The sequence below is a fragment of the Sceloporus occidentalis genome, unplaced genomic scaffold (genome assembly GCF_023333645.1).
Source record: "Sceloporus occidentalis isolate IW3139 unplaced genomic scaffold, rSceOcc1.0.p SCAF_6, whole genome shotgun sequence".
In the NCBI taxonomy this organism is placed as follows: Eukaryota; Metazoa; Chordata; class Lepidosauria; order Squamata; family Phrynosomatidae; genus Sceloporus; species Sceloporus occidentalis.
The window spans coordinates 78,442,003-78,458,077 of record NW_028316986.1 but is presented as its reverse complement, the minus strand read 5'-3'; positions in this window follow the sequence as shown (position 1 = coordinate 78,458,077).

Genomic DNA, 16,075 nt, shown 5'->3' with positions numbered 1-16,075 from the left:
CTCCAATGGCTGCTAAAATACTTCCAACTAGCAAGAGGACAAGGAAGAAAGGGGGATGGGTGCATGTAAAAACAATTATAAAAAGGAGCTTCTTTGGGAAAGGCTTTGTAACTGAGGTATGTCTGTATTAGGAATCTAAGGCGTGTTACAGAACACCCAAAAACGGCGCTCTGCTGGCACCGCTGGTTGCTGCGTCCGGGAACTGCAGTGGACAAACCACGCGATTCCCGGACGCAACAAAAAGAAGCCGCAAAAAGCGGCTTCTTTTTGGGCCCCGGAAGTGGCAGCGCAAGTGGCCAATGGTGCACTTGCAGCGTCACTTCCGCCGCGTGACGTGCTGATGGCAGCGCCCGTGTAGAATGGGTGCCACCATTTTGTATGTGCTCTGCGCGTACTAGGGTTAGGGGCGTCAAGAAAGGACGCCCCTTCCTAACCCTAGTACGCGCAGGGCACGTACCTTCCACCCATGCGGAACGGGCCTAAGATACCTCCATATATATTCATACACTCCATAGTGTTACATAAAACTCACTTTTGGTCTGTAGGATTTGTTTTCACTGTTGTTAGTAATCCAACTCTATTGCCAGATCTCAAAAAGATCAAATTTTTGACTATATTCTAAACTGGATCAACACATGGACACACTGAATGGCCCTTCTATAGTTCTGGCTTTTAGGCATCATCTTCTACTACAGCAGCAGCAGCTCTGGAAAGCAAAGAGTCAAATAATGTTAATGGGGCAAACAGAATGTAATTGCTTGTGTATGTTGGAATATTTCATGAAAACAAATTGTTTTGTAATGTGGTAGTCAGATGAGGTTTAATTAGGAAAGATACAATTGGTGTAAAATTTTTCAGCAGGCTGCTAGTTTGGTGTCATGCCAAGTCAACAGCAAGCATCTCCAAATGGAAATTTTCATTAGAGAGACTGGCAATTCATTCAGATAGTGAGCTAAACAACATGCTACATTAAATACATACTGTGCAGCTCAGCCTCACTTCCTTTTTTACATACAAGGAAGTCCACAGAACCTTGTCCACATTGTAACAATTGCACAAGAGTAGAGAAGATTAGATTCTGTGTTTCTGTATGGCTATGAATTTAGGAGAAATTTCTTGTTTAAACTCCATTTACCTACTCACATTGGTCCTGATCTAGATTGAGCATTGCATGATTACTTGCAAATAAACATGGTGGGCCCTTTGTATCCACTGGGGTTTGGTTCTTGGAGCCCCCATGGATACCAAAATCCATGGATGCTCAAGTCCCATTAAATTCAAAGGCATTGCAAAATGGTGTCTCTTATATATAATTGCAAAAGCAAGAATTGCTTTTTGGAAATACACACACACACACACACACACATAATATTTTCAAAATGTGAATGGTTGAATCCATGGATAAAGAATTCGTGGATATAGAAGGTCAACTGTAGGAATGAGTGGAGGTTGAATTTCATGCTGTATAAAGAAAATATTTCATAGTGTAGTTTTGGAATTCTGCCTTTTCAAACATCTTAGTGGCCTGAATCTGAAACATAGCACCTCTGCATTTACCTTCCAGCTAATAACACCTCCAGCATCTGGAATTCTTGCACATGCTATGTCAGCAATAATCCAAATGCACTTTGACATTCTTCTTTTGCAGATGCACCATCAAATACAGTCACTGATTGCACAAACAATCCATCTTTTATTTCCTTAAACACCAATTTCAGAACTTCAAAAGCATTTCTGTTGACTACGATTAGTCTATGTGCTGTTCCTAGAAGTCAGTTTGATGTTCTTAAAGATTGTTGTATTACCTTAGTTATACAAATAATGATCTCTAAACTCATTATGTAGCAACCCTTGCTGCCAAGGTTAAAGCTGTATCAGCATTTTCATTGCTGGTGATGCTGTTCAAGAAGAGGACATTTATCTTGGATATGAACATTTTCTCCAAGGGTCTGTCTCTAGCACTACCCCACCCAGGCCTCCATCTCATTCTTTGTACTCCTTTGCAATCTCCATGCATACCTATTCTGCAAGCTGCACTCTTGCTTTTATTTCTTCCCAGGTTACATAGTGGTCATGGCAAATCAAGTAGTGATCTGAAGGGTTTGTCAAGAACACTGTATTGCTGTTGTATATTTAATTTTGGCTTGGGTTCTTTATGACACTATGCAAGCTCAATGCTTGAACTTGTACCAAATAATTCTGATGTGGTTGTGCAAGGAATATATATATAAGATTTCTAAATATTCAATGATCTCAGATCTAGTGTGGGTCCTGATGAGATGCTTCAGAAAATAGCCTCCTTTTGCTTGAATCAATTCTGTGCCAGACAATTTAAATGTGGGTTCTGCTCCTGTGTTGAGATTTAGAATTCCAAAGACTTGTTCCTAGATTTGTTCCTCCCATTAACTATCTTTGAGAATATAAAACTGGTTATAACAGCCCATTACAGACCACCTAAAAGTGGCAGTCTGCTGCTACCGCCGGTTGCTGTGTCCGGGAACCACAGCGGCCAAACCGCACGGTTCCCAGACGCAGCAAGAAAGAAGTGCCGAAATGGCACTTCTTTCTGCGCCCTGGAAATGGCACCACGAGGCGCTAGTTGCGTACTCACAGCATCACTTTCACCGCACGACATCCGGACGCTATGCATCCATGACGTCAAAATGGCGGCCCCCGTGTGGATGGGCACCGCCATTTTGTATGGCCTTCCTAACCCTAGCACGCCCCTTCGGCGCGTCTGTAACGCGCCAACATTTCTTTTCTTTGTCTTAATTAGATGCCATCAACAGGCTTAGTGGCTCATTAGAGGGAGCGATCAGGCAGACCCAGCAACATCAGGGACTGCCTGAAGGAAGAGGCCCCTCCCTCCTCAACTGTCATCTTGGCCTCAGAGGGAGAGATCAGGCAGACCCAGCAACATCAGGGACTGCCAGAAGGAAGAGGCCCCTCCCTCCTCAACTGTCATCTTGGCCTCAGAGGGAGCGATCAGGCAGACCCAGCAACATCAGGGACTGCCTGAAGGAAGAGGCCCCTCCCTCCTCAACTGTCATCTTGGCCTCAGAGGGAGCCATCAGGCAGACCCAGAAACATCAGGGACTGCCTGAAGGAAGAGGCCCCTCCCTCCAAAACTGTCATCTTGGCCTCAGAGGGAGCGATCAGGCAGACCCAGCAACATCAGGGACTGCCTGAAGGACGAGACTTCTCCCTCCTTTGTCACCTTGTATTTTGTACTGCATTATGATTTTTACTGTACACCGCTATGATCATTGCGGAATAGCGGTCTATAAATAAAACATATTATTATTATTATTATTAAACAGTAGCTAAGTATGGTTAGGATAGCTGACACTTGTCAGCCCTGCATGAAAGGAGGTAAAAGGTGTCCCTCCTTGCGAGACCATTTCACCAAGAAAACCCTTTAGGTGAGACAGCCCAAAAACCAACAACTAGAGAGGGGGAGGCCAGATAGAAAACATGTCCAAAAAAAGCAAGCATAGTTAGAAGCAACACTACACATGTAATTGGAATATGGAACATGAGAAGCATGAGCTAGGGAAAACTAGACATAGTAAAGAACGTAATCATTCTTCAAGTTGCTGGTCAGTTATACTCAGTAGTTCAAATCTGTCTTACATTGTCATTGAATTCATCTGAAATGTTATTCACGTCATATTTTGGTATAATGATGGTTTTTGCTTTCTTCTTCAACTTAACTCTGTTTTTCGTTATGAGAAGTGTAATGATTCCCCACCACCTCACAATTCTTTCCTTTCTTTCGACCCAACACCCCTGTGGGTTTTTAAAGGTCAGTAGCATGGATGGATGTTAAATCACAGGCCAATAGTTAAACAAGAATAAAAGTTTATTCTAACACAGAATAGGCAAAGGTAACTTGGACATGAAGTTGTTAATATGTCTTCTTTTATTACATATATACAGGTCTGGTTTTAATTCTCTCTAATACTAACTCAGCCACACAGGCTATACTATCACTCAAGAAATTATGTAACCCAAACCCCTCTTTCTGAGTCTGGCTACACTGAGTCTCTCTTCTCTAGATTCTCCAGAACTAATACTGTCCCTCTCTGGACCTAACAGACCCTTCCTTGGTCTATTATCAAAATACTGTTCGCTCAGTCTCTAATCCTAACTGTCTCCCCCACTGAACTCCAGCTTCATCCCTCAGGATTCCAAACCCTAACTGACTCAACTCAACTGCCAAGTGGAATCTTCAAACTCCTCAGCCAGCACCTGATTGGCTTAGGGTCTCTGGCTTCTGATTGGCTGGTTTGTAAGTCAGTTCATCACAAGAAGTTCATGGCCTGTGCCACAATCAGCTCCTGGTCTGGTTTTAGCCACAAGGATAGAGCTTCTCCATCTTCTACTTACAATTATGTTGTCTATCTGGTTTTTGTGTTTTCCATCTGATGATGTCCAGGTGTATAGTCTCCCATCTGGTTGTATGAAGGAGGTATTTGCAATGAAAAGATTATTGGCCTCACAGAATTCTATCAGGCACTCTCCTGCTTTATTTCTTGTTCCTAATCCAAATCTTCTTACTGTTCTGATTCTTCATTATTGCCAACTTTAGCATTCAAGTCTCCAGTGATTAGTTTATCAATTTCTTCCTAAATGTCATGGTCAGCCAAGAGCAGGACGAGGAGGAAGATGGGGCTACTCCAGAGCAAGGGGTAATTGAGGCTACACCAGGTGCTAATCCTGCTCTGCCAGAGCCCAGCCCTGATCTCCCAGCCCCAGAGGAGGAGGTTCAGTCAGGTCCTAGTGCTGATGGGATTCCTCTGGTGGTACAGCAGCCTAGTGGTGACTCTGGGGAGGAACCAGGCCTGGAGGTTCCCTCCTTTAGGCAACGCAGGGCTGAGAGTGCTGGCAGACACAGGTCCAGGAGGATTGCTGAGAGACAATTAGCAAACAAGCCTCAGCTGGCACTGAGGAGAGAATCTCCTACTTAACCACCTGTGAGATGCTAACTTGGTGCCAGAGTTCATTGTATAATCCTTTGGTGTGATTGCTACTGGCTCCTTGTTGCCTTTACTCTTGACCTTAGAACAGACTGGACTCTTGCTACCTTCTGGCTGCCATGACCTTGGACTGGACTGACTACTCTGACCTCTGTTTTCCTGACTTCGGCTTTGGCTTTCAGCTTGCTCTCTAACTCTCACTCCTTGCAAAGTTTGTGGACTGTTTCCAGTTGCTTTGCTAATTGTCATGCTGAGCCATCCTTATCGGCATTGTTTGTGTGTGCTGGCTGCAGTCCAGGACACTAAACTGCATCATAGAATCTCTCAATTTCCTCATCTGCCTCTGTGGTTGGTGCATATACCTGGATTATTGTGATGTTTATAGGTTTGTCCTGAAGCCTTATTGATAACATATAGTCTGGCTTTGTGTCGTATCCTTTTTTTTTTTTTTTTTAATTTTTTATTGTTATCACAAATATACAAAAATATGGATCACAAGTATTAAAACATACCAAGACCAACATTACAAAAAAATTTAACATTTAACATCATTATATTACATTTTCACACTAATCTATTAACAAAAGGCTTCCACAAAATTGTTGTATTTATGTCCTCTCTTTAACCTATATCATAAGCTTTTTACATCTTAATTCTAATTCCTCTTAATACAAATTCTTTTTCTGTAATTCATAAATTCATTATTTCTTGATTTTCTTAATCCAAGTCCAACTTAATAAATCTTTTTAAATCTTTTTAAACACTCCCATTCTTCTCTCTTTCATCCATCTTCTGGTCACTTAAGCGTGCTGTTAATATATCCATTTCCATTGCCTCTGTTAAATTTTCTACCCATTCCTCTATTGTTGGTATCCTCTGTGATCTCCAATACCTGGCAAATGTTATTCTTGCTATTGTAGTCATATATAATATTAATCGTCTATATTTTATTTCTACTTTTTTCTCTAGTATACCGGTCATATTCAATAGAAACAATAATGGATTCAATGGTATATCAACTTCTAAGATTTCTGACATACACTTCTGAATTATTTTCCAGAATCTTTTAGTCTCTTCGCATTCCCACCATGCATGATAAAATGTACCTCTTTGTTTATTACATTTCCAACACAATCCACTCCCAGCTGTATACATTTTATTTAATCTGTTTGGGGATAGATACCATCGATATTGTATTTTAATATAATTTTCTTTATAGTTTTGACATAATGTGAAGGAATTTGTATCTCGCCATGCTTTTTCCCATAAATCCATATCAATTGTTTCTCCTATGTCTTGCGACCATTTTATCATACATTGTTTTACTGTTTCAGTCTCTAGGTCTCTTTGTTTTAATATTTTATAATATTTTGATATATGGCCCTTTTTCCCATCAAACATAATATTATCAATTTCATTTCTTTTAGGTGTTAGTTCATGTTCTTTTTTATCAATTCTAAACTTTTCCATTAATTGTCTTTGCAGTAGCCAATTTTTATTAGTCAATTGCTCTATTTCTTGGTTGGTTTTCATTACTAATTTCCCATTATCATCTTTTAATAATTCTTTATATGTTATCCAGCTTTGACCATCCTGTCTAGTTCTTTTATAGAACGCTTCTTGACTTGAAATCCATAATGGCCATTGCATATAAAACATTCTTTTTATTTTTAACCAAATTTTGAATAATGAGTTTCTTATATAATGATGGGAGAAATCGGAATTCGCATTGATTTTTTCATACCATAAAAAGGCATGATATCCAAATCTCATTTTCGTACCCTCTAGTTCTAACAGTTCATCATTTTTTAGTAAAACCCATTCTTCTAACCATTGGAGGCATGCCGCGTAGTAATACAATTTCAAATTTGGTAAATTACAACCTCCTTTCTTTTTTTCCTCTGTTAACAACTTCCATCTAATCCTCGCTTTTTTCCCCTGCCAAACAAAGTTGGTCAGGATTTTTTGCCACTTTTCAAAATAAGTTTCTTTACACAGAATGGGTAGATTTTGAAATAGGAAAATAAGTTTTGGTAACACATTCATCTTCAAAATTTCCATTCTCCCCAGCAAAGAAAGACTCAGTTTTGACCACTTTAACAATTCCCTTTTGATCTCATTCCATACTTTTTCATAATTGTTATGATATAGTTCTATATTCTTATTCGTGAGATATATTCCTAAATATTTAGTTTTTTTGACCACCTTAAAGCCCGAGATGTTACCCAACTCTCGCTCTTCGCTTTCAGACATATTCTTAGTTATAATAGCTGTTTTTTTCACATTAAGCTTGAAACCTGCTACTTCGCCATAGTTTTTTATCTTTTTTATTAGATGTAATATAGATTTGTTTGGGTCTTCCAAAAATATAATCAAGTCGTCTGCGAATGCCTTCAGTTTGACATCGAATTTACCTATTCAAGCTCCTTTTATGTCGCTGTCATTTCTAATACTATTATTTAATGCTTCCAGTGTTAAAATAAATAAAAGGGGAGACAAAGGACACCCCTGTCTAGTCCCTCTTGCTATTGAAATATATTCAGTTATATCATTGTTAATTAATATACGAGCTTTTTGTTTTCGATATATCACATTTACCCAATTCAAGAACATTTCTCCAAGATCCATTTTTTTTAAATGTCTCTATCATAAAGCACCAATCCACCCTATCAAATGCCTTTTCTGCATCGACCATAATCATTGCAAATTTTCTTTCATTATTGTGTTCATAATATTCTATTAGGTTCAATACGGTTCTTATATTATCCCTTATTTGTCTACCTGGTATAAAACCATTTTGGTCTTTATTTACCAATGTATTAACACACTTTAATCTGTTTGATAGGATTAATGTAAAGATTTTATAATCTGTGTTTGTTAGAGAGATTGGTCTGAAGTTGCCTACAGTATGTCTCTCCTGATCTCCTTTAGGAATCAGCGCTATATAAGCTTCATTCCATGATTCTGGAACTCCATTAAGATGTATATCATTTAAAGTTTCTTTAAATGGTTCCAACAAGATTTCCTCCATCTTTTTATAAAATATTGCTGGCAGTCCATCTGGCCCAGGAGCTTTTTGTGATTTTAAATTTTTTATTGCTTCTCTCACTTCTTCTGACGTGAATGCTTGGTTTAGATAGCTCTTTTGGTTTTCATTTAACGTTATATTAATATTATTATTAAGAAAGTTTACAACCTTATTGATATTGTTTTCCATTGTTTCTTTTCTGTATAATTCTTTATAATAATTAACAAATGCCTTTTTTATATCATTACAATTTGTTATTACTTCTCCATTTTCATATATCTCTGTAATTATTTTTTTCTCTTTCTCCTTTCTTATTTTGGAGGCCATCAGCTTTCCTGCTTTATTCCCTGATTCAAATTGTCTCTGTTTTAGCATCCTTAATTTCCTTTCTATTTCTTTTGTAGCCATTATTTTAAGCTGTATTTTTATGTCTTCTATTTCACATTTTAGCCTTTTATCTCCTTTTCTTCTCCATTCTTCCTCTTTTTTATTTAAGTCTTCCATTAATCTCTTTTCTTTTTCATTCCTTAGTTTATTCCTTTCATATTGTAATTTAATGAATACCCCTCTTATAACAGCTTTACCAGCATCCCAGACAGTTTTAGATGTAACATCTTCTGTTTTATTTTCCTTAAAATATAATTTTAGATTATCCTTAACTTTTTCAGACAATTTTTCTTCTTTCAATATGTCTTCCTGTAGTCTCCATGTATACTGTTTTTGTCCTTCCCATGTATTCAACATAATTAGATTATGGTCCGATTCATAGTTTGACATAATATCCATGGACTTTATGGTCGGCAGTAAAGATTTTGATACTAAGAACATATCTATTCTTGAAAATGAGTCATGGACTTCTGAGTAATATGTAAATTCCCTTGAGTCCTGATATTTATATCTCCATACATCCGTTAAATTGAGATCTTCCATTATTCTAAAAAAAGATTTAGGCAATTTCCCTTGGTGTTTTCCAATCGCCTTATTATTATTTGACTTTCTATCTTTAACTGGGTCAATGACAGCATTAAAGTCCCCTACTAAAATAATATTTTCATATTCTAATTCCAGCATTTTCTGATGCAATCTATCATAGAAAAGTTCTCGATCTTCCAATGGGGCATATATACCAATTATTAACAGTGTTTGATGCTGGATTTTAATTTCTATTCCTAGATACATCCCTTGATTATCATTTAGGATTTCTTTTGTTTGGAATTTCTTATTCACATATATAGTTACTCCTTTCTTTTTTGTTTTGGATGTAGATGAAAAACTATTTCCTAATTTAACATTATCTAAAAATCTTATTTCTTCTTGCTTTATCCTTGTTTCCTGTAGGCATATTATATCAGCTTTACTTTTTTCTAAACGATGGAAAATCATATTCCTCTTGTACTTTGAGTTAAGGCCTTTTATATTCCATGAAATGATTTTAACCATTCTGTTATATAAAAAAGAGTTGTAATAGATAACGTTTCTATAACACTATATATATAATAAAACAAACCAATTGCTTATTAATTACTTTAATTACTTTCTGTCTCCAGTACAATAAGTTGTTCACCTTCACCAACAGTATTCTTTGCTTCTATTAAAGCCCTTTCCTTCTCGTTTCCCTTTCCTTTTTGTTTATAGGAGCTATTTTTCCATTCTCTTATATTACTTTTCTCTTCTCTTACATCTTTATGCTCCTTTTTCAATTTTTCTTCAATCTCATTTGCTTTACTTATATTATCAATTTTATATCTTTTTTGTTTAAAGAAAAAGGATAAACCTTCTATTCTGTCCCATTTGTAGTTTATTTCCATTTCGTTTAATACTAAAACTAATGATTTATACTTCTGTCTTTCAATCATGATTTGGGGGTGAATGTCTTTAAAGATTTTCAATTCTATATCTTCTACTATTAATTTATTTACATAAATTTCTTGTATTATTAATTCCTTAAATTTAGTTCTAACAAAACAAATTACAACATCTCTTGGTAATTTCCTGTCTTTTGCTTGTTGTGAATTAACTCTAAATAATTTGTCTATTTCCAAATTCATAATTTCTTCTTCAATTCTAATAAAATCTGCCAAAGGTTTAATTATTCTTTTTTCTAGATCTTCACCAGGTGTTTCTCTCAATCCTCTTATTTTAATGCACCTATCCCTATATCTCAATTCATTCATCCAATCTAATGTCTGTTGTGTTTCCTGTTTCTTTGATATTTCCATTGTTGTTTTCTCCATCATGTTAGTTTTGTCCCTTAACTTTTCTATCTCTTTCTGATTTTTATTTAATTCAACTGAAAATTTGTCCATTCTTTTCCCCATACCTTCTAGTTCTTTTTTTAAATCCTTCCTTATTTCTATCCTTGCTTCCTTAATCTCCTCTCTTATATCCCTAATGGACTCCTTCAAATCTTCCTTCATTTCTTGTCTATTCTCCCTTAGTTCCTGTCTTAAACTTTTTATTTCTTCCACCAATGCTGCAATGGGGTCTACTATTTTTAATGTGTCATCCCCTGTACTTCCCGAGCCTCTTCTTTGCATGAGAGTTTGGGTTTGTGTGTAACTTTTTTTAACCAATGCCATTTTCTCTATTTTCCCTTCTTTTTCAAATTTTTTCTTTGAGCTCCTTGTTTCCATAAATATTCAAAATTTGATCCAATCTTATTGTGTACCAATTAAATTCAAACCAGTTAATCTCTATATACTATTCACTCTTTTCAGACTCTTACCATTATTACTCCTATTATAGATTGGACTTGTGAAAAGAAAATAAATTTACTACAATCAGATTTGATTGATTCTTCAAAAAAAACAAAACAAAAAAAAGTTTCCCAATGTTATTATGGTTGTCTATTTTTTCCTTTTTTAAAGAAAAATACAAAAATTTGTTATTAGTTCTCTTAACTATTTCTGTTCAACTAATTTCTATTATTTATATGGGAGTCAAATTACATTCCCCTACAGGGGTGGCATAGGAAGGGTGTCAGGGTTCTTAGTTAGGTTTCCCTTCACTGTGGGAAGGGGCCTGTCCAAGGGTTTAAAAAAAAACCCACTTAAACCCCAAAGGTAATCCCCCTTGCTGGGGAGATTAAGGACGGGTAACTCACAATCCCGTTCCTACTAGAACCTTCCTTGCGAAGTAGACAACCAGTTATATCAACTGTTTTCTACTTCCCTGACTCTTCCATATCGGAAGCCTATAATAGATAAAAAATAAAAATAAAGAAGGCTCTATTAGGACAATGGAGGGCTGATGTTCTCTGGGTCCTGTGGCCCGCTGTGCTCCTCCGCTTGCCGCCGCCACTCGTGGAGGGTGGTGGTGTTTGCGGGGGCTTAAATGCTTCCCCGTGTCTCTCCTCCTTGCGGCCGCCGCCCATGGAGGGTAGGTGTTCTCTGGGTCCTGTGGCCCGCTGTGCTCCTCCGCTTGCCGCCGCCGCTCGTGGAGGGTGGTGGTGTTTGCGGGGGCTTAAATGCTTCCCCGCGTCTCTCCTCCTCGCGGCCGCCGCCCATGGACGGTAGGTGTTCTCTGGGTCCTGTGGCCCGCTGTGCTCCTCCGCTTGCCGCCGCCGCTCGTGGAGGGTGGTGGTGTTTGCGGGGGCTTAAATGCTTTCCCGCGTCTCTCCTCCTCGCGGCCGCCGCCCGTGGAGGGTAGGTGTTCTCTGGGTCCTGTGGCCTGCTGTGCTCCTCCGCTTGCCGCCGCCGCTCATGGAGGGTGGTGGTGTTTGCGGGGGCTTAAATGCTTCCCCGCGTCTCTCCTCCTCGCGGCCGCCCCCCGTGGAGGGTAGGTGTTCTCTGGGTCCTGTGGCCTGCTGTGCTCCTCCACTTGCCGCCGCCGCTCGTGGAGGGTGGTGGTGTTTGCGGGGGCTTAAATGCTTCCCCACGTCTCTCCTCCTCGCGGCCGCCGCCCGTGGAGGGTAGGTGTTCTCTGGGTCCTGTGGCCCGCTGTGCTCCTCCGCTTGCTGCCGCCGCTCGTCTTTGTGTCGTATCCTTTGAATGCTCTAGGTGTATCTTTCCTTAATATGAAAGCCACCCCATTTCTTCTTGTTTTCCTGAAGAGATTACTGTATAGTTGTCTGAGTCAAAGTGACCCATTTCCCTCCATTTTAACCCACTCATTCCTAGTATTGCTATTTTCTTCTTTAATATGGGGGGATACAGATAGCCCTTTTGGGCTGGATCAGGGCCAGGGAAAACAGAGGCCGGGCCCCAATCCAGCCAGATTCCACCCCAAAAAGGAGCGGATAAGATTCACTTCTTGGGGGGGGGGGTGAAAAAAAGCTGCCTTTCCCCCCATAGAGCAAGCCTTTCCTCTGCAAAAGCCAACTCTGGGAAAAGTGGCATCTAAGTCCAACTCCCCCAATTGGGAGAGAAGCCAATGATGTCACACTAGATATGACATCATTGAATATTTACACATCTTAGATATGTTTTCCTTGCATAGCCACATCTATAAGCACTGATTAATGCAAAAGAGATGAGGGAATAAATGACATATGGAATCAGGAGCCATATGACGATGAACCCCAAATTCTAAGAAGTGAAGTAGAATCTGCAATAATGGAAATGGGAAAAAATGAATCACTGGGAACAGATGATATCCCAACTGAACTGGGCTACAGTGCTTACAGACAGATGCAACTTTAGTGCTAACTGAAATATGCTAACAGATATGGAAAACAAAGAGGTGGCCAACAGAGTGGAAATGCTCAATATACATATCAATCCACAAAAAAGGAGATACAAAAGACTGCAGCAAATATAGGACAATAGCACTAATCTCACATGCAAGTAAAATAATGCTCAAAATTCTCCAGCATAGACTCCAACCCTGTATGCAGAGAGAAATTCCAGAGGTGCAAGCAGGATTCAGAAAAGGAAGGGGCACTAGGGACCACACTGCCGACATATGATGGCTAATGGAGGTAACCAAAGAATTCCAAAAAAGGATCAGTATGTGTTTCATAGACTACAAGAAAGCATTTGATTGTATAGATCATGGAAAGCTACGGAACACACTCAGACATGGGGATACTGCTACATCTTACAGTCCAGTGTGGGCAACATATCCCCTGTCGACCTCAACACATAGGCAATTAACTGTACTGTGTGATGATATTACTTTCAAAATTTATAGCCTAGCAACATTAGGATCAACCAAAATGGCCAAAAATGAGTCTTCTTGATTTCTCCCAAGCTCTCCATCAGGCTGGATGTTAAGCAAAGATGGGAAAGTTTCAACATCTGGCCTGTATAAAGGATAGTTTCCAATAGCATGTGGCCAGAAATAAGTTAATGGAGGTGGGAGTTCCTCATCCCTTCCTTCCCCTTGACACACTCTTGATAATATGAAGCAATATTGTGCCAAAAAGAAGCTAAGGAATAACAGGACTCCCAGCATAATGTTTTAAGAGAAGAATATCATTCAAAATGGAGAAGTCATATTTCTATAAATAAGCAAGTGAGAGAGAATACATGAAGTACAAAAGAATGGGAGAAGAGGTTTTCCTAACTTTCTGAAATGGATAGAGCTCAAAAATTAAAACTCTGAGATTTATGCTGTAGGTGATATTACCTGAGGTGGCCAATGGTACAGGCTTGGTGTTGAAGACCAGTATAGTCAAAGTCATGTTGTAGGGCGAAGATGAGACATATTACCAGGAAAGTGGGTCATACCACAGTCCCTTTATTTGCATGCAGTTCAGGAAAGCAAGAAATGTTCATCTTGTGTTGAAAAGCAGCAAATGCTCCTGCACTGGGAGCTTTGGCCTTTTCAGCAGTGAGACCCAGGAGACATGCTGTCAAGACATGCACTTCATGCTGAAGCTATGAAGCCCAAAAAGTACAGGCCATAGAATAAGCAAACAAATAAGAAAGAAAGAATATAATTTTTAGAAAGTTGAGCTTAGCCCAACCAAAGGCAACCACTCCACCCTCCCTGAAAGCTAGGATAGCTGATTTTTATCAGACAATTACATAGGAACAAGGAATGTGGAGTTCAGGCAAGGCCTTGAAGATGCTGTCATTAATTCAGTTCTACAAACAGACACAAAAGCTGATTTACGCTCTGGTTGTTTTTATACTACTGGTTAGGTTTTTTAAAAAATCTTTTTCTTTTGGTTTCTACCTGGAACTCTAATTTCCACTGAAGGCTGCGATGCTCACTGTGCAGAGCTGAAGTGATCAACTGCCTACTATCCTTGTATTTTCTTTGCCTCTTTTTAATCATGTCAAATGTCTTTCCCTTCGTAATTCCCCATCACTCCCTCAGGAGATGAGTTAAGATTTAATTGTCAAATTTGCATAGTAACTCAGCAAATAAACTCTCCAGATTCTTGCAGACCTTAAAGGCTCTATTTTGCTTATAAATCACTTATTCCAGCTTATTGCAATGGTGGCATCTCCTCCTCAAAGAGGAGGTGTGGGAAATTCAGGGATAGGATGCTATCACAACTTCTGATGTCCATAGGAAAGTTAAAATCTCTCACTTTTTTGGGACGGGGGTGCTTCGCTTCATCTCCCCAGGGTTGCCAGGGGCTCTTTGACACTACTCAGTTATAGCACAGTGATTCCACTTTAATTACCATGGCAACATCCCAGGCCTGTGAACTGCATTTTGCAGAGGGCTATTTAGAATTCTCAGCCAGAGAGCTCCTGTGCTTCCCCAAACACCAGAATTCCATAGGATGCAATTATGGCAGCTAAAGTGGAATCATTGTTTTGTACAGTGTGAAAGGGCCATTCATGTGAAGGCAGTGTTTGAGACATCAGAAAACTGCTGTTTCTCCAGGTTCTCCAGGGACAAGCAATGGCATCTATGTTGGGATGTGGTGAGTCTCCTCTAAGTTTTACTCCAGACTTTGGAATAAAACCAGCTATCCATGGTGCTAGATCTGATTGCCAACCCAGGTTCAGCAATTGAAACAACTCTGTTGAGTCACCACATCCCCGACAGGAAAGACACCAGCCAACCATAATATGGGTGACAAATCTCAGGGTGAGCAGCCTTGGAGGTGGAGGGGGACATTAGATTGTTGTATGTGCGGTGGCTTGAAACCTTGGGCAACCATCTCCGTCCTTTTCCTGGACACCCATCTCTACTGTTTCCCAGCTGCTGCCAGGTTTCTCTGGCTCAACACAAATGTGTTGCACTTGTTCAGTATATGTACACTCAAAAACCAAGCATGATGGGAAGTTGTTGGGGAAAGAGATAGTGGGTTCATGCACTTGGGCACATCATAACACTTGAATCAAGGCAGGGAATGAAGTACCACTATCACAGTTTATAAGCCTTCTTGGACAAACCCTGATAGCAGCATCACAGAACCTGGTGGGGAACTTCCCTGAAGACTGACAATGACCCTTCCAGAAGCTCCAACAGGGATGAAAATACACTCACCACATATGCTATAGGCAAGGCCATGTGTGATGTGACTCCTAGTGAGAATGGTGGCAACTGCTGCCACTATTGGTCTCATTATGTAGTCTACCTGCACATCAGAAAATGCTTCAGGGTTGCCTTATTATCTATTTATCCAGGGTTTGGGCCTATTTACTCCGATTACCCTTATGCCTGTTCCCACAGTCAGCTAATCCAAAAGCAGTAGGCACACATGTGAACCCACCTTTTCTGCTTCACATCAGAAAAATCCACCCTCAGGAAGATAACCCTTGTGACATCAAAGGGACCCTTTCCTTTGTTGGAAAAATGTGACAAATAGTACTAAATTTCTCAAGCAGAGTCATCAAATTGACAAGGCAGAAGATGAACAATAATCCATCCCATATTTAGCCGCTCACTACAAGAGAAAACAAGTTAATTTTTCTTTGTAAAACATATAAAATAGCTTTATTCACCAATATTTTTCAAAATCAAATACATGATCTAAGGGAGGAGAGGAAAAAAGAAAAGGGAAAATGCAAGTTACAGTGATGCAAGAAGAGAGTGGGTATGAAAAAGTAAACAGGTCAGCTGGCAATGTGTAAACTACCAATTAGCAGAAAAGGCATGCAAACCTTGTTAACTCTAATACTGTATCCCTTTTTCTCTGGTTCTGGTCCAGAAATATTTTTCC